Source organism: Danio rerio, chromosome 2 (assembly GCF_049306965.1).
Source record: "Danio rerio strain Tuebingen ecotype United States chromosome 2, GRCz12tu, whole genome shotgun sequence".
Taxonomy (NCBI): Eukaryota; Metazoa; Chordata; class Actinopteri; order Cypriniformes; family Danionidae; genus Danio; species Danio rerio.
In genome coordinates, this window is record NC_133177.1 from 44,002,501 (window position 1) to 44,023,609 (window position 21,109).

At 34.1% G+C, this 21,109-nt stretch overlaps 1 protein-coding gene across 2 annotated transcripts in view; it reads right to left on the reverse strand.

Annotated features, from left to right (window-relative positions):
- Positions 1–21,109, reverse strand: part of hs6st1a (heparan sulfate 6-O-sulfotransferase 1a) — a 226,416-nt gene that overhangs the window by 63,695 nt on the left and 141,612 nt on the right. The window lies entirely within an intron of this gene.

Sequence of the window (21,109 nt, forward strand, 5' to 3'; positions counted from 1 at the left end):
TTACACAAGTCGATCTGCTTTCTCCAAGGACTGATATATGGATTTGTCAATGCTCCAAATGTATGGAATGAGCATCAAGATATATTACATATGAAATCCATATATGGCTATATTTAAAAATATATATATTTTAAAGACTGTCTATTTAGAACAGTGCACATGTTTTAACAGTTGATTATGATTTATACTATTTTTGTGTGTGTATGTGTTGTGTCTTGTATTTTTTTTTGTTACTCAGTCCTTTGCTGCCTATCTTGACCAGTACTCCTTGATAAAAGAGATATTGTATCTCAATGGGACATTCCTGGTTAAATAATTAAATAAGCAATACATAAACAATAAGAATGTATAATGTGAAATATACTTTAAGATACTCACTAATTATTATTATTTGTTTTTCAGTAAATAAATAGTCATTTTTAACAACTGTATTACAATTATATTTGCTTCATATATATTCATGTAAAAAATGTGACTAAAAGAACGAAAATGTTTTTTTGTTTCTTCATTAAATTTCAATTTAAGGACAATGAAATATTTTGGACATAAAGCTTTTAAATTTGCTATTGGGTGAAAACAGAAAAAAAAAAACATTAATTATTCATTAATAAAGCAGATAATAAACTAATCGCAATCATCACTCCTATTATATGCAGACCACAGACCTCCAATTGAGTCAATCATAATCACAGCTCCATCAAAGCAGCAGAACTCCCTCATATCCATCAGTCTAATGAACCGAACCGAATACAAGCTGCATCCTTCAGCACACATCGCTGCAACTCCAGATTATGATGAAAACACTTTCTTTTTTTTCTGATGTTTGTGCATTTGTGAAAGTCAGCCGGAGAGTAGTCAGCTCAGATCAGAGAGCGGTTTTGCTGGAGTCTGCAGCGTCAGCTCACACTGCCATGCCTGATTACTCAAAATCATTCATATTCTCCTCCATTAACCTTTCAGTTGAGTCTTTACCACTGAGCTATTCTCATTAATTGTACAGTCTACTCTAATTGTGTCCATTATTATACTAAGAAACCCAACCACTCGCTTTAGTTAAAAAAAAAACATCAAACAGAACACTCTAGAGCTTCTCCGCATGACACACATCCATTGCATGCTTACTGTTTACAACCTGACTTTTTAAAATAAATATCATGAGAACATGAAATTGGACTTTCGATGATTAAAATACATCTGTGTTTAATGGTCCTGTGAAGTGGTTCAAAGTAATTTGAATTGAAGCATGAAGGTAGGGTGGGAATGGAGTACCTCCTCCCTCTTAAAGAGCCCTTATTATAATGCATTATAAAATGTTTGGAATACACTTTCATTGTCTTATTATATGCATTCATAGATATATACACTAGATGTCGCCTGGCCTATTGTTGTCTATTGGACGGAATGCGTCATTAGCGCCGCCATCTTGCTACAGGGTAGCGCTCCTTTGAAATGAATGCAGGACCAAGGTACAGTGGAGGACTGTGGCCATCCAAAGCCAGAGATATACACATATACACATATATCTATGATCGGGAGTTTTCTTGGATGTTAGTGTGTAATTTATTTTTCTAATTACGAAAATTATAATTTTACATCACTTTTCTACATTGATGGATCAGTGACCGCATGGGTATTCCTGACAAAAAGCTTGCGTTTGTGTGTACAGAAATGTACTATCCACCCTCCCTGTTAAATTAAATATAATCTGTGTCCTGAAACACAGCTCCTCTCCTGCTTTCACTTCTCATACCGACGGAGGGAGCAATTCGTTTGTAAATGAATCCCTCGATCGACTCTTTTTACTAACGTTAGCCGACAATAATACAAGTTTCTGGCAGCGCAGCATCTCGTTGTCATATTTCTTTTGCATTGTTTGCTGATTTTATTCAACAAAACTAGCATAAGCCGAGTGTTTAGTGTGAGTTGGAGCTGCTTTGGCTTATGGTGAATGCAATAAGTGACTGTCATCATCAATAACGTTACCTGATTGGCACAAAAGTTCAGAACATTCAAAAACAGAAAAAAAATTTAACATTACCTATGAAATGTTCTGCCTTTGTGTTTTGTTTTCTTTGTTTGTTCGTTACTACACCCGTAGACAGCGCTAAAGTCCCGCATCTTCACGTAATAACACTGTCTTGACTAGTGCGGTTGAATGACATTTGTCCTGAGAGCACTGTACCAATGTGGCGGCGCTATTGACGCATGCTGAGGGTCCCTATGCGATATCTAGTGTATATATCTATGATATGCATTTATTTTTATCTAATTATCTCAACGACTCTCATATGATTTTCTCAGAGATGCATTTGTTCTCAAACCCCTCCTTAGCCCAATGCTAATCTGCTTGATTGGTTCGATGACCCAGTCTGTTGTGATTGGTCGACTAGGTTCAGCGCTAGCCACAGAGAAACAGTGTGCATATATATATATATATATATATATATATATATATATATATATATATATATATATATATATATATATATATATATATTCTGTTTAACGGAGAGAAGATTGTTTCAATACATTTCTAAACATAGTAGTTTTAATAACTCATTTTTAATAAAGGATTTATTTTAACTTTGCCATGATGACAGTAAATAATATTTTACTCGATCTTTTTTCAAGACACTTTTATTCAGCTTAAAGTGACATTTAAAGACTTAACTAGGTTTATTAGGTGAACTAGGCAGGTTAGGGTAATTAGTCAAGTTATTGTATAATGATTATTTGTTTTGTAGACTATCGGAAAAAAAATAGCTTAAAGGGGCTAATAATTTTATCCCTAAATTGTTTTTTTTAACTGATTTTATTCTATATGAAATATAAAGGATATGATGATATGTTAATAATTCTGACTTTAACTGTATATGTATGTAAGGGGCAGGGCATGTCAGTTACTATTTCTCTTACTGAAAATATGAAGTGACTTAAAAAAAAAAAAATGTTGATCTATTTAGGCGAAAGTGACAAAACTGCAAGCACTGGATGTTTAAATCATCTTGTTTTGTAGCACTCTAGCTTATAAATATCTTTAAGACTAACATACTAATACTAACATACCATTAAACTTTATTTTTAATTCACTGGGATTTGTGTGGTATAATAAGGTCCCCGGTGTATCTATCAACCCAGAAAATGTGAAAAGGGAGAGCCCAGTAACTTTGTTTTGGTAAGGCTTTCTCTGCAAGCATGGGGAAAAAAACATGCCGTTCTGATTTTGTTCCCCTACTGATGTAGGAGGAGGATTTTAGAAAAGTCTGCTGAGGAATGCCAGCGCAATCGAAGAATGGATCACTATCAGCAATTCGTAATCTAACTTCACCTTCAAAACATGTATGTCACTTCATGTTTCCGAATGTACTTTCTCAGTGTGCTTGTTAACATGCTGTGAGATTTAAAGGGACAGTTCACACCTCAAAAAATACAATCCTGCTATCATTTACTCTTTGTTGACTTCCAAAACTAGTTTAATTTTTAGTTGTTGTTGAACACGAAATAAGATATTTTGAAGAATGTTGGAAACCTGTAACCCTTTAATTCCATAGTAAGAAAAACAAATATTATGGAAGTCAATGGCTACAGGTTTCCAACATTCTTCAAAATAGCTTAATTTGTGTTCAACAGAAAAACTATCAACGCTCAAAAAGGTTCATTTGCATTTAAAGGGACCAAACTAAAAACAGCATGTTTTTGCTCACACCCAAACAATGGCAAATTTGCCAAGCGATGATATACGATCCGTGAGGTATTTTGAGCTGAAACTTCACAGACACATTCTGGGGACACTAGAGATTTATTTTACAGCTGATGAAAGGGGCATAATATGTCCCCTTTACAAAGAATGGGAAGGTAAGCCCTCTAAAGCCCTTTGACAAATTGCCTACATGTGCAGACTGATCAGAGCATGTGCTCTTCAAGTATCTATTTGCCATCGGAAGGCATTATTTGGGAGCTTAAGAGCTTCATTGACTGGACGAGGACAGTGAATAGAGGGGATGAGGAAATTATTATGGGGCGAGGTGCTGGAAAGTGCTGAGCCAAGCAGGAGAAAATAAGGAGAGATGTTGTACGGGCCTCATGTGAAGTGGGTGCGTGCGTGACGTTGGAAATCAAACATGTTAGTGTCTATACCAATTTTCATGATCTTCAACCTTCTCCATAAAAGCACAATGTGTTAAAGGGGAAGTATGCTTATGTCATATAATTTGGCCCACAGAATTCAATCATCCCACTGAGATGACTTAAGATTTTTCGTCTGCGCTTTCCTCAAAATTTGTGACACATGCAAATAAATTACACAATTCGCAATTGGATGCTTGAACATTTTAAGTTTACTAGCTTCATTCGTGCATCAAATACACTTCACAGTAGACACAGATTTGGGTCATGGGAGGGGCGTCTATCTGCCTTGCAACTCTAGAGTTGCTGTTAAATGGCTGACATGGATTTTATTGAGAGAGTGGCTGTGCTTTATGTTTAGGATGGCTGAAAAACAGCGTAGATTCATTCGGCACCATGTCTGGTTCCATAAGATTCTTCAGAGGCATACTAAGCTTGGTGAGTTCAGCTGCGTATTGTGCGTGAGGATTGCTAATAAGCATTGTAATATTTAATAGATAACATTTAAAAGATTTGTGAAGATATACAGCTTTGGATAACCTGAAACAGCGACCACAAGTCAATTCACGCAAATCACAAGCACGTCAAATGCCTGAAACACTAAATTTGCGGCATGTCATTTGCTCGAAATGCATCCTTTACGACGCATCATTTGAGAAAATAGCACCGCAGGATGTATAATCACGTCTTTGCATTGATTTAACATGTAAATCACTTGTGCTTTAAGCCTTATTCGCATCTGGTGTCTGATCAGTCTGATTTGTATTGATGAATCATTTACAAAAAAATGCATAGCAAAAACAGCAAAACCTTCACACAGTGATGCTTGTGTTCTCATGTCTCCTCAAAACAGAAAAAAGGAAATAGGAAATATTGTGTTAATTTAAATTGAATTTTGAAGAGAGACTGACAGTATGTCAAAGCAAAGGTGGACACATAGACACACACCAAAAAAAAATAGCATGGGAAATGTGCTCAGCGAGCACTATACATTGAAACCAGCATACAGTAAAGCAATGGTTCTCAACAAACTGCCACAATCTGTCTTTAAATTTCACACTTAGTTTGTGCTCTGAAATTAGTCCAACAAGACAATTGGATTTATTTGTCAGACACCATTTTAGACTTTTGCTTGTACAATGTCTGTAAATTGTCAAAACACCTCTTGGAATGCATGCTAAAAAACAAACAAATGTACAAACAAACAAAAAACAACTCGATTCAAACTGTTTTATGACGAATGAAAGTTTCAGAGCCAGAACGTGCTTGAAACAGCATGAATGTTTGTTTTCATACCCTGCAAATACATACTTTAAGATTTTCTAAGAGATATAAAGATTTAAAATACATACAGTTGAAGTCAGAATTATTAGCCCCCCTTTTATTTTTTTCCCCAATTTCTGTTTAACGGAATGAAGATTTCTTTCAACACATTTCTAAAAATAAAGGTTTTAATAACTAATTTCTAATAACTGATTTTTTTTTTATCTTTGCCATGATGAAAGAAAATTATATTTCATAAGATATTTTTCAAGTCACTTCTTTACAGCTTAAAGTGACATTTAAAGGCTTAACTAGGTTAATTAGGTTAACTAGGAAAATTAGGGTAATTGGGTAAGTTATTGTAAACTGATGGTTTGTTCTGTAGACTATTAAAAAATATAGCTTAAAGGGGCTAATGATTTTGACCTTAAAATGGTTCTTAAAAAGTTTAAAATTGCTTTTATTCTAGCCTAAATAAAACAAATAAGACTTTCTCCAGGAGAAAAAAATATTATCAGACATACTGTGAAAATTGTTTTGCTCTGTTAAACATTATTTGGGAAATATTTAAAAAAGAAAAAAAAATCAAAGGGGGGCTAATAATTCTGACTTCAACTGTATATACATTTCATGCTCAGATTATTTTGAACCTGTATGTAGAGAGAACTTTTATGTGTGAAAAATGTTTTTTTAACATATTTTATTAAGTTGCATCGTAACACTTTTTAAAATGATGTTTATATTCGTTGTCATATCTAACACACTGTGGCTAATAGACCAATGCAGCGTGTAACAGTGATCACTTTGTTCATGTTTAAGCAAATTTAATTTCTTTAGTCTGAAATGGTCATATTTATTTTTTTTACATGTGACAATTTCAGAGAGTAGCGAGGCAATGGTGCAGTAGGTAGTGCTGTTGCCTCACAGCAAGAAGGTCGCTGGGTCGCTGGTTCGAACCTCGCCTCAGTTGGCGTTTCTGTGTGGAGTTTGCATGTTCTCCCTGCCTTCGCGTGGGTTTCCTCCGGGTGCTCGTTTCCCCCACAGTCCAAAGACATGTGGTACAGGTGAATTGGGTAGGCTAAATTGTCCGTAGTGTATGTGTGTGTTTGAATGTGTGTGTGTGGATGTTTCCTAGAGATGTGTTGCGTCTGGAAAGGCATCCGCTGCGTAAAAACTTGCTGGATAAGTTGGTGGTTTATTCCGCTGTGGCAACCCCGGATTAATAAAGGGACTAAGCCGACAAGAAAATGAATGAATGAATGAATGAATTTCAGAGAGTAATTTTGGACTGAAATGAATTTTAATCAAACATGAATAACACAGTTTAGCAATGACTGTGGTGAAAAATCATTGGAGAAATCGACTCTAAAAACAGCTCAGAATGGATTCAAGAGACAATAGTGGTCCAAGATAGAAATCTCAAATTTGAGTCAATTTCTCAAAAATCAAAACATCATAAAAAATGTTATAACAATTTTATGTTCAGCCTTTACAAAAGCTGCTTCTGCAGTACCATGGTGCAGCGATGACAAACAGAAAAACAAAAGTAAATCAGAAGCTGGTCCCTAACTTTTTACAAAACGGGGACAAAAGCAACCCAATCCATTATATGGAGCAAAGAGATGGGAACAAACTGAAGCCTGAAACAGAAGTAACCGGTGTAAAAGATGCCTAGTGTCCCTTAGAGAGAAATGTTCACTCACTCTCTGCAAGAAACAACCGTAAGTGTGGTATCTGCCTCTTGGGAGTTTACATTGTGAGCAAATCCACAGACATTCTTCTATTTAATTGCACACGTGACTCAACGCTTTACTGACTGCCCCAAATTACATATGAGCACTGCGCTAGCACACTTACTAGGACAAACCACTTCAGAACAGAAGTGTTCCGGAGATAAGCTTAGCTTATAAGTAAGGGTGCTCATCAATTCAGTTGATTACATAAAAAAAAAAAGTATTACAAGTTTTAAAAAAGGTTTACGTATACAAATGTGACATTATTGAGTTAATTATGCAGTAAACACTGAAGGAAGTCAAGTTAAAAGTTTAATAGTTTTAAATATTAGGGGGTTTTGGATTATGTTTCATCACAGCATCGTTCAGAAAGACGGAAAAAAACAATATTTTGTTGAATAATAATATGGACATATCCTTCTTTTAAAAAAAACTTCACAATACAAATATGTATAAAATTGTACAATTTGTTTGGAAGTGCTGCTGAAATGGAGATTTATGACTTTAAAATATATACATTAAAATATGTATTGCTTGCAATGCAAATCTAAAAAGCTAATTTGCACAACAAAACAAATATTAAGATGTGATTTTGGATGTTTTTTTGTTTATTAATAATTAGATAAAAAATATAAATAAATATGAACATTAAATAAAATATGAACAGTCAAAAATATGAACAGATAAAATATGAACTGCATATTCAATATATGAAAAATAACATTTTAAAATTGACTAGAACATGAATAAAACAACTGGTCTATGAGGTGATTATCGGCTTATTGTGATCAGTAGTTGATCAATCTGAGCACCCTTTACTTATATCTATGCCTTGGCTATAAAGCTGAGCACGTGATTGTGTGTGTGTGTGTGTGTGTGTGTGTGTGTGTGTGTGTGTGCGTGTGTGTGTGTGTTTAAGGATCTTACCTGTCATTCAGCCAGAGAAAGTGTGATGAAGGAGGAATGGCACGCAGGCAGAGACATGAAAAGAGAAAGAGAGAGAGAGATATATCAATTAACACAGTGCAACAGAAAGCTCTATTGTCTATGATAACATGATATCATATTTCGCCTGTTTCCTCTGAGTGTCGAGGGCCAATTGTGAGCCAGCGGGACCTCCATTTCCACATCTTCACATCATAAACTTTAGCTGAGAGGCGACAGAGCACTAAAACTGGTAACAAGATATTGCTTTGAGACAGACCACATCTAACAGAGGACAGAATAGTGGAAGGAAAGCCTACACCAGCTAAAAAATATTGTTTGGCTAAGCCTACATTTATTCATTCATTTTCTTTCGGCTTAGTCCCTGATTTATCAAAGGTCGAAACAGCAGAATGAAACACCAATTACTCTAACATATGTTTTTTTTTTTTTTTTTTTTTTTTTTACGCAGCAGATGCCCTTCCAGTGGACATGCCAAAATAAAATTGAAGTAATAATTAAAATAAAACTTAGTCAAATAATGGTTCAATGGTTCAAAATCTAATTAAATTACAATAAAAAATAAAATAAAATAAATTCAATTAAATTCAATTAAATTCAAATTAAATTAAATTAAATTAAATTAAATTAAATTAAATTAAATTAAATTAAATTAAATTAAATTAAATTAAAACTAAATAAAATTTAAATAATGGTCAAAAATAAAACAACATAAAACTGAAACTGAAATAATGATTAATATAAAATAAAATAAAACCAAAATGATAGTTAAAATTAAATAAAACTAAATTAAATTAAAATAATTGCTAAAATAATGCAAATGTTAATATATATATAAAAATTAAATAAAATTAAATTAAAACTGAAATGTGAAAAGTGACAAATTACCATTTCTTTGATATCCAGGTAAAAACACACAAATAAAATAACATAAAAGTAGATGTAATAACATAGAAGAAAATTTTGTAAACCTGACTTAAACTTGTCCCCAGTGAACACTAAAGCTCACTAAATCAAAGCGATTTGTACTGGGCCACGACTTTGACTCACCAATCAATTCAATCAATATGAAAAGCCTGTGATCTGCAAGAATCAAAACCTTATATTTACTAAGCTTTTGAATGGTTACCGGATTAAAAATACGCAACTTCCAGACCTTTCTATAGATCTGCTTCTGAAAGCAAAGATGTTAAAATAACCAGAACATAAATAAAAAAATGCACTAGTATTAGAGGAAGAACAATTGCTGAGCAACGTTCAAAAATATAATTTAATAATAATAAAAATAATTCATAAAATAAAATGAAAATAAATAAATATATAAAAGAGTAAAAAAAAGAAATAGCATTATAATAAATATACAAACAAACAAATAATAATAATAATAATAATATATAAAATAAAAAGCTAAATAACAAAAAAAGTACAAATGTGATAATATTAGAGGAATAAACAAAAATTTGGTGAAAAAATGAAATTAAATAAATAAAAATAAAAAAATAATAAAATGAAGAGAGAATTGAACTGTAGCCGTTGGTCTAAACATAAATGTGGATCCAGCACAGACACACAGGACCAGAGTAATGTCTTAAATGGAATGGAACCTGCTCTTTTATGCCAACCCTCTGGAAACGACACACCAGCTAAATGTCTTTAACCAACAGAAGAAAAAAAGGAAGCAGAAAAGGGAAGTAAAGAGGCCAGATTTTCTCCACTGGTTGAACTATGAAAGACATTTGACTTACAGTTTCACTTGTGGGATTCGTCAAGATGTGCAATTTTTGCAAACTGCTGCACCTCTCAGATGTGACTGACATTTTAGCCCCCGCTGAGAAAAACGGCCATTCAAATAAGCCAGGGAATGGAAAAATACTAGAGAAATGGAGAAGTACAATAGTCAAAAGCTGAGGGTCATTGTGACTGCACTCTCCTGCTCTTCTATTAAGAGACTCAGGAATGACTGAACCAAAACATTGTAAATATTTGAGGATATTGAGAAAAACAGAGCAAGCAGTAAAACACACATACATGCCTAGATGAGTACCGAATGGCATTTAATTAAAGAGATGTGATGTTTACATTGAAGTAGTTATCTACTGTCTTACACATAACTAATAAGGTAAAAAAAAAAAAATGTACTGTTTCCTTTTTCCACAGCCAATGTTCTTTAAAAATAAATGTATATTACGTTTTTCTGAATGTATAAATAACAAAAAAAAAAAAAAAAAAAAAAAAAAAAACAACAACAACACAGTTAACTCATTTAATAAATGTACATATTTAAAATAACTAATACAATAAATAATACTGAAAATAAATAAATAAATAAATTAGATTAAAAATAAATAAAATAAAATAAAACAATAAAATACAAATGAAATACAATTCAAATAAAATAATATAAAACAAAACAACATAAATATAATATAATATAAAGTAAAGTTAAATAAAATTTAATAGAAGAAAAGAAAAGAAAAGAAAAGAAAATTTAAATTAATTTAAATTAAACTAAACTGGGGAAGAATTAAAAAAGTTTAGTTGAAAAAAAACAACAACAAATATATAGAACATTTTTGGATATGTAATATTTAACAACAAATAATATGTCACTCCATTTAAAAAGAAAAATCTAAAAAAGAAAACAAAAACAGCGGCAATTGTCCTGGATGTGTGAAATGAAGAAACACATGAATGTAGGTGCTTTTAAAACAACCAAAAAACAAACAATGAATGAATGAATGAGTTAATAAATGAATGAATGAATGAATGAATTAATTAATTAATGAATTAATGAATGAATTAATTAATTAGTTAACTAATTAATGTGTAAAATAAATAAACACAACTATGTTAGTTCTTTAAAAATAAAACAAGCAACAAATTAAAAGCAAAAATAAAGCAAAACGGGCCTGACAATGGCTCAAAGACTACAAAATCAGTCTGTCTCTACAAGAAGCACCAGTTGAAAATTCTGCAGGGTTGTCAAGTGGTTTAGTGTGCAAAAACACCCCCCACACCCACACAAAAAAACTTATTTCCACACATTTTCACATTTTTATCTCATACTGACTAATTACACCTCATGATTCACATGAGTCCAGCCAAACAGCCATCATCTCCAGCCACCAGATGAACGCAGAGTAAAGGAGAAGGTGGAGGTCTGGACGGATGGATGAACACTGGTGTCCTGGTGGCCGTATTTAACAGTCTTTTAATGAGGCTAATACTGAGACAGATGGTGCTGTTACAGGAAGCAAAAATCCAGAGACTTGGAAGCTTCCGGCAAGGATTATCACACAGCTTTGATGCAAAAAAACCAGCAACAATTTCAACACAAATCTACAGTGCATCGCTTTTGAGATACGCAAGCTTTCGCATGTGACGCCTTTCAGGTTGCAGTTTCTTTTATCCTACAGCAGCAATGTAAATGGTCATCAGGACACAAAATAGTCTTTGGGAGATTTGGAGAAAGGAAATTACATGGCAGACTGTTAGGCTTAATACTGTTAAGAGGAGAAGCAATTTCTCAGCTCTTTATGTGGCTTCAGCATGGGTTATTATAGAGGCCGTGTGACTCACAGAACCTCTAATCACCTTCCTGATCCAAACGCAGGCTTGATATATAATAAATCGAAAATTTCTTACTGGTAGAGAGTCATCTGGGCTTTATAAAACACAAGTGTAAGACTCCGAGATAAAATAAAAGGTTCTGAGATAAAATGCACACATACAATTTACACATAAGGCATTTTAGCCCTGAAAGTTAAAAGCACTCATAATTTGTGAAAAAAATAAAATAAAAAAATAAAGTAAAATAAACACACGGACAACTGATTTACACATATAATATTTTTTTTCCTAGGAATACTACTGTTGACATGGAATTGATTTTGTTAAAAATCCAAACAATATAAAAATAAAGTTCTGTTTAATAACAATGGAATGACACAAGGAAAATGTACAGCGCTACTGAAACATTTATTTTATTTTTTAAATAAACTGCTTTTTTTGGTGATGGCAGCTTAAAGACGCCTCGTAGAATAAAATCATGTATTGCTCAGGTGTGATTTTTTTCACAGACTTCAAAAGAGTGTAAAATTCTTGATGGTTCTTTGGGTTTCATCTATCTAAACTGATCTTCATTTTGTATTCTCTAATGGATTCAAGTCAGGTGATTGGCTGGACCATTCTGCAACCTGATCTTTACTTTCTGAAAACATTTGAGAGTTTTCTTGGCTGTGTTTTGGGATCATTGTCTCGCTGAAATGTCCACCCTGGTTTCATCTTCATAATCCTGAGAGATGTCAGCTGCTGTCTGGGCTTTCACTGCCTTTCTACACCTCTCTCTTTCTTCATGTATTCAATATGTTTTTTTCTGTTTCATTTTATTTTATTACACATAACTTAATTTTTAAGCTAATTAGTTTAGTTTTAGTTTTCTAAAACTATTAGTTAAGTTTTCTTCGTATAGTCAGATTCATTTGGTTGTTATCAACATCTGGGGGAAAATTCTAGTCAACAGCACCTTTAGAAAGATGTGTTCAATACTAATTTCTCCCATTATATATATATATATATATATATATATATATATATATATATATATATATATATATATATATTTTTTTTTTTTTTTTTTTTCCCCGCATGACATTTAACAGAGCAAGAGAATTGTTGTACATAATGTTATAATGTACATATACATTTTCTTTAAAAAGTCTTATTTCATCTAATTTGTCTGGAATAAAATAAAACATTTAAAAAATATATTTTAGCAAATATAATAGTAAATATTATTGCCTCTCTTAAGAAACTTTTTTTAAAAATTGGCTACAGAACAAAACACTATCGTCTAATGACTCGCCTTACCCTAACTTGCCAAGTTAACCTAATTAACCTAGTTATGGCTTTAAATTACACTTTAATTTAAATAAAAAAAGGTTATTTTACAAATTTCCACAGCTGACTTGAACCATTTTAAGTCACTATTAGCTTAGCTTCATTCACTGAATCAGATTTGACCTGACCTATCATTTTGTTCAAAAAGAGAGTTTTTAAATAATTCTCCTATTTACAGCTCAATTCCTCTGTAGTTATTGTGTAATATGACTGAGCGAAAATGAAAAGTTACTATTCCAGATCAATATTGCTAGGAACTATGTTCTCATTCTGGCGTAATAAAGACAATGGAATGATATTACACAGCATAAAAGAACCTGCGCTATTATTATTTTTGGATTATTATGTGTGTGTGTGTGTGTGTGTGTGTGTGTTTTATCTTCTCTCAGTCAAAAGAGAAACTTTAAAAAAAGGTTTATAAATTTACAGGAGGGGTAATAATGTTGTCTTCCGTTTATACAGTTAAAGTCTGAATTATTAGCCTTCCTGTTAAATTTAAATTATTTCATATTTTTCCCCACGTTCTGTTTAACGGAGAGACAGTAATATAGTATTAATTTACAAAATATATTTCAAAATACTAGTATTCAGCTTAAAGTGCAATTTAATGGCTAAACTAGGTTCATTAGGTTAACTAGGGAAGTTAGGGTACTATAACAATGGTTTGACAGACAAACAATTTGTTTATTTTTTTATGTACAACTTCTTCTATTTTAATATATTGTAGCCAAAATAAAACAAACAAGACGTTGTGGTATTACAAAAAACACTGTGAAATATCCCTTGCTTTGTACATCATTATTTGTCATTTATTCTAATAATTTAGAATTAAACTGTATGTACAGTATGTTTGTGCTTGTGTATATACATTATGTCTGCACTGCACTACACTAGCCATTGTACTTTGTGGTACAAAAGTATAATAATTAATATAATAACTGGCCAAATTCTACTACTTGATCAAGAAGCTCCATTGATTCTCTTTAAGAATGTGTACTGCAGTGTCTCTGACACTGTGAGTGTGATGGATATGTATTTGCGGCGGAGCACAAGCCTCTGCAGAACAAACTGCAGCCTGAGGGACTGCGCTGCGCTGCTCATGTCTCTGCATGACTGCCTGAACAAAGGCTTCCCTCCGACACCGTGTTTGATTAACCAAGGGATGATCCTTGCCACCGATCCAATGAAGTGCCACTTACAGGAAGATCGGGTTCTGGCTGTACCTGCCAGGCGCTTGGGAGCAGATGGCACAGCGCATTGGACAAGCCATGCCACCTCGCTGCCATAATTACATCTTCCTAATGGGATGTGGACGATGACCAAAATGGTGTTCTCTGAATTCACAGAGTTATGCATTAAGTTCTGTATCCAATATAGAATACTGCTACTTATATACAAAGTGAAATCATTTACGCTTTACTACAGGGCTGTTGAATGTTTGATTCTAATTGGTTGAAGAACATTCTAAGTAGTTCAATTATTTTCAGATAAACACACTGTTGAAGTAGTTATTATGATATGTTGTGTGATACTGAGTGAAACACACCTGTAGGAAACACACTCTTTCCTGTCAATATTCACCAAACACTTTTCTACAAATGTTCCGGTACTCAATGATTCAAAACAACATTGTTGTTTGCATTTACAAAAAACTCAGTTCATTTAGTTTGCAAAACAATGTGCTGTTAAAAACAATGTCAGCAGTATGGGATTTCTTAAAAGAAATAAATACAGGAGTTTACATACACTGTATAAAAAGTCAGATAACCATTTAAAAAAAGTCAGATGTTAATGTGACTAAACATTTCTTGTAGGTATTTTGGGATTATCATATTTGTTTCTGTTATGCTTAATAGCAGAATAAGAGAGAGATGTTTTTTGAAAAATTGTTATTACTTTTCTTGAAAGTCAAGTTTACATACATTAAGATTAGTATGCCTCTGAAAAAGCTCAGATGATGGTGTCAAGGTGTTGAAAGTTTCTGATTGGCTTCTGATTGAACTTCTGGTTTCAACTGTATAGAAAAAAACTAATTTTCTACATTACTATTAGTCGTAGTAGAACCAGTATATTTTAATAAGGTTACATTTAACATAAAAAACAGTAATCAAATATTATAATCAAAAATATCATCAAAATATGATAAAATAAATAATAATTAAAACATGAATCATAAAATACGCAAAACTGCTAATTTACGGATATTTATTACAGCGCAGACAGGTTTTGATTGTGTTAGAGTTTCATCCTCTTTAACAACTTCCAGTTTCAAACCCTTCCACATTTAGAAGGCACACACTTTCTTCTTCATATGCACCAGTCTTTTTCTTAGAAACACTTTACAATTCTGTGATAACAGTGTGCCATACTGAGTGTGCTTCATGCATGTGAGAGGGAAACACACCTGTAGGAAACAGCTATGCATATGGACCAAACACTTTTCTACAAACACTCCGTTATTCAGTAATTTAAAACAACGCAATTGTTTACATTTATTAAAAATTTTATTCATTTAGTTTGCTCAAACAGTGTGCTGTAACAAAAGATGTAAACATCTCAGAAGTATAGGATTTCTTAAAAAGAAATGAAAACATATAGAAAATACTCATTTCAAATGTTTACCATTAGTATTAGTCATAGTAGAACCAGTATATTTTAATAAGGTTACATTGAACATTAGAGTAAGGAAGGACACTGCATTGACAGTAAGGAAAGCAAACGCTGCCTTGACACTGCAGAAAACTTCCACACAAACAGAATGCATTCATCTAGAGAAATGGGGCACAAAACAAAACGCCTATTCAGGACAAACAAGCTAAAAACCTACAGCGGAGACTTTGTCAGCATCTTCCGCAGGTCCACTAAAGAAGCCAGCCAGAGGCTGTCTATTTTCCACCCCGACTGGCGTCCCCCTTCGGGGCCGGTAAACTGAAGGGTGTTTCATGCTCCATGTTCAAGTCTCTGCTCCATGCCCAATTAATTCTGAATCGGTGAGGTGGGGATTCTGCCAAACATGTCAGGGGCTTTCGGGCTAATGAACAGGGCTGAAAGGGGCCGAAAGAAGGGAGAAAGCCCTCGCTAGTCCTGGGAAAGGGGTGTAGGTCATTCGGGGGGAGTCCCTGGTTTTTTTCACAGGCCTGCACTAGATTTAGCATCAGTTAATGAGGGACTGGGCTGACATGATGTTATGGTAATGTTTGACAATCATTACATCAGGATTAGAGCTTAGGGGATTACATCAACCGAGTATTAGAGAAAAAAAAAATCTTGCCATAAACGCTAGGCTCCGTTTCGCTCAAACATGAGATCAACGTCGCATAAACATCTGTATTTCACAGCGTAGTAAATAAGCTAATCAGTGGCAAATCTGCAAAAGCCATTTATTTTGTTAATGGCTGGAGGGGTTCGGTTGTGGAATAAAAAGAACATTATGAGTGTGATAAAAGACAAGCTAAAATTGACAAAATTCATTGAGATTTTTAAATGAGGCAAACACAATAGAAGTGAATGGGCTAATCCTAGGGGTCTGACGAGATTGGGTTTATGAGAACGAGACAAGATTTGAACACTATTTTTAAGAAATCTCAATCATGAAATTCATGAATGGAAAAATGTTTTTTATTCAAATGAAAAAAAAAAAATAAATAAATAAAACACATAAACACAAAACTACACAGGATCATTTTTGACACTTAGCCCTATATACATTTGAGGAGATTGCAAATTATGTGGCCAGAAGTATGAATAGCAGCATTTTGCTTTTAAATCAAATGCTAAGGGGTGATGTAATGCATAATGTCGTTCCTTTTTGCGGTTACCAACTGACTGCTTACCTCCGTGTGGTTGTTTTTCCCACTTTTACCAGTTTGTCTAGTAATCTCGCCATGTACATTGGCGGAGTTGAGACGCAGAGTGGAGCTAATTATGATGATGGGGTTTGAGTCTGGCAAGGAATAATTACAAAAAGCAGGCAAGACAAAAAATAAAATAAACAAGTAAATAACGGTGAGAATGTGGTAAAATCTAAAAAAGTGGTAAAAGTCAGACGAGGGCTTTTTTTTCTGGATTGCTTTTTAAAACTGTCGGTTGAGTTTAAGAAGGGAGTGGGCAGGTCAATCTGTGCTTTTGAAAACACTATTGGTTGGGTTCAGGGAAGGAGGAGGGTGGGATCAGTTAGTCAGTCAGTTGACAGCAGCCTCTGGTGTATTTATGTGAGAACATCAGACATGAATGGCTCTTGCGACAGAAATTTGAGATCTCAAAAAGCATACACAGCGACCTCTGTTGGATTTGTGAAAAAAAAAAAAAACTGCAAAAAAAGTACCTCTTGGGATATGTTTGGCGCTTTCCAGAATACAGCGGTACATTTTCAGAATGAGCCTAGGCTAAAACTATTTGTGCTTTTTTCAATCAACTTGTAATGATTGTTATTTTACTTCTATTTTAATTCATTCTTTGCAGTACAGGACATGCAAACACAGCAAAATATTTTGCTAATATCGGAATGGAAAATGGTCTTTTTACATATAACTTTAAATATTAGCAAAACTGAAAAATTAAACATCACAAAATGAAAAACAATTTAGGTGCTTTAAAAAAAAGGTAATTATTGGTATTTTATTGCTATTTTAATGAATTTCATGCAGTAAAGGACATGCAAACACTGCTAAATATTTAGCTATAAACTTTACTGGCTGGCTTCTCCTCTTTACAGTTTCACTTGAGAAATTGAACTCCTCTTCGCAAATTGAACTAAAAAAAAAATTTAAAAAATCTAAATTACAGGTTCGTCACTCCCTCCTGACCAACTGAGGGACGTGCACAACACCAAGAGCAACCTCGGTTGCCAGGTGTGTGCAAAGCATTTGATTTCCGGTTTAAATCAATCCTGCATCCAATTTTCAATACTAATTTTACCCTCATGCTCCATCATAACATAATATCATAACACAACAATGCAACTTTTCACCTCAACGAGAAATCATGTCGCGATTTAATTTCACGACATCTCATCACAAGATTAACAATGACTTATTTAATTAATAATAACCAATATTTGTTACCGTTTATATATTGATTCAGTCAGTTCTGATTTTATGTCATATCAGCAACAATATACAAAACCATGCAAACAATATTGTCAATATAGATTTTCTCTGAAATTGCTTGAAATATTTTTGTCACAAATATTTGTAAATATATGAGCCTGAACAGAAATATGGCTAATGTCAAATCCAAAGTCCTTTACAAACAACAATACCTTTCCATAGACAACCAGTTGAATAAAAAAGTGTCTCTTTTTTTTTAAAAGTTGCATTTAAATCTGTTCACATGATGACAATAAAATAAAAAACAAAACTTTGCCTTGAACTATTGAAAATTGCTTTTATAAACTCACTCCCCACATCAAATGCACATGCAACACAAAGAGCGTCTGAAATCCCATGCTACATCATCCTATTTCCAGTTAGCCACACATTTTTTTTTTCTCCTCGACATCATACATCGGCAGGCATTAGGGTGTCTGGGAGTTACTCTGACGAAGATTTGCATGTATAATTGAGAAGGAAGAGTGCAAGTGTGTGTCTGGGTAGCTACCGCCAGAATGACATCACGAAGAAGCTACTCAAATTGTCGAAATGCATACAAACGCAGAGTAAGAAACCCTCGGCGACAGAGCTGTGCAATGATTCGTGACCAAATATTGTTTTGAGAGTGCGAAAACATTGTGAAATATTCCTGATGCACAGAGGGCCTATTATGAGAGTGAATGCGCTTCTACACAGCTGTGGGTGAAAGAGGGCCATTGTGGCAATCTGCATTAATCCGAGACCACACTGCCAGAGCCTCGGAGAACAGGACCGGCCTCCCAGAATCCCCCCTTGCCCCTCGACGCCTCGGTTCCGCTGGCCCTTTTGTGACTCGTTCTGCCTGACTATGAAGAAACGCATTACCTGCTTTGTTTGAATCAACTCTGCAATGACCCAGTTTTTAAGTGTCTGTCTGAGGCCCCCGAATTGCAGCTTTAAAGCAAAAAGAAAAAAAGGTTTTGTTTGAGAATAACACATTTGAGAGGCTAATAATGAGCTACTGACGTACAGGGAACCTACAGATAATGAGCTTTCTGGGAAAACTCGAACTTTTTTTTTGCAAAAACAGTCAAACTAGACCAGCTGTTCCCTCTGAATCGTTCTTATGCTAAAACTCTGTCGCTCATCCACCTTTTTTCCAGCATACCATGATACTTTGCGTGAGTTATGAGAGTAACTTCTGTTAAACCGTAAACAATCAGTGAAGTGTTTTGAAAAATGAGGTGTTGTTGTTTTCCAAAGCGTTCATCATTTTGAAAAGGCAGCTTATTAGAATTAACTAACGACTTTCAGCAGACCATGAATTACCACAAAACCACCAAAACAAGTCTTTCCACAACAACATTATGGACATGTTACCAAAAAAATGAGTGTAGAAAAACAAAGTGAACCTAGTAATGAGGAAAAAAACAATGAACTTGAAAAAGCTTTTGCTACAAATATGCACATATTAAAAAAATACTTTGCTGTTTGTTCAAACTACTATTACTGAGGGTTTTTCCACAGCCATATCACCCTGCAGCACAAGACCGGTTACTCACTGATGCTAAGCAGGGCTGAGCCTGGTCAGTACATGGATGGGAGACCACATTGGAAAACTAGGTTGCTGTTGAAAGTGATGATAGTGAGGCCAGCAGGGGAGGTTCAACCTTTGTTCTGTGAGAGTCCTAATGCCCCAGTATAGTGAAGGGAACGCCATTCTGTCAGTGAGTGCCGTCTTTCGGATGAGACCGTAAACTAAGGTTCTGACTCTCTGTGATCATAATAAATGTCATGGCACTTTACATAAAGAGTAGTGGTGTAACCCTGGTTCCCCAAGTGAATATTGCGCACAGGTGGTGGTGTGGTGACACTTGTCTGCTTTCTCTCGAACTCTCTGTCAATTCTCTCAGGATTGCTTATTCCAGTTTCCTATTAATTCATGAAGACGTCAATCATCATTACTCTCTGTGACGTAATCACCTTCGCTGCCAATTAGAAAGGAAGCCCAAAGTTTAAAGAGATGAGAGTGTGAACGCTTGTTCTCTTGCTTTTGCCTTGCCTGCCTTTCTGCTCTGTTTATGTGTTTTTGTCTTGTGTTATGTGACATTATGTTGATTTGACTTTATAGTTTGATTTTGTTCATGTTTTAGTTGTGGTACACTGTTACCCTTTTGTATATACTTGTTTCTGAACTCCCCAGGGAATCGAGGAGTTTAGACGTCACGTGACATACATCTCCCAACATGCAGGACACTTTTATCTCTATATACACAAGTCTAGAAGTAAGTATTTGTTGATTAGAAGTATATTCTAGATATGGTGTGCAAACGCTAAAGATGTTCTGTTTGTTTATTTCATATTAAGCAGTTTAGAGGGTAATATTTAGATAATTTTGTAGCTTTTTTGTTATGTTTTATTTATTTGGCGCCACTTGAAATCCCTTTCCCTTAATAACATACATTAATTGATTTATTTTTCTTTTGTGAGATACTTTAACTCATGCATATTATTCTTGCTGTTTGAATTATTTTCACTTTTGTAAATAAATCCACTTATTTTTGTCATATTTGGTTCTCATTTTGCTGTTACTACCACTAACATCAAACTGAGTCAAATCAAAATGTTAGCTTTTTAACCCCACGAGCTACCTTTTAAAGTCAATCCATTTAAATAAACTAATAAGTTAATTAATTCCTTTATGTTTTGCCAACACAAATCGATGGTGTGGAACCAAGCATTTTTTACAGTGATACTAATGATACTAATGTTATGCAACAATACAAAGCGTACTCAGGTTGTGAATTACAGGGGTGTTTGACCCTTACAAATGCTTGATAGATAGATAATATAAATATACATTTCACCCCACCTATAATGGTTCAAACCATTGTGAATGCATAATCGTACCAAGCAGTCTATGTGAGAAAATATTCCATCAGCAGTCTGAAACTGGCAAATCTAGAGATACCATAAGACACATTTCTTGTAATACAGGTGTTTGTATCTACAGTACATATAGCTTAAAATTAAAGTAATATTAGAAGCATAGTGGGGGGAGGGGGAGGGGGGGGG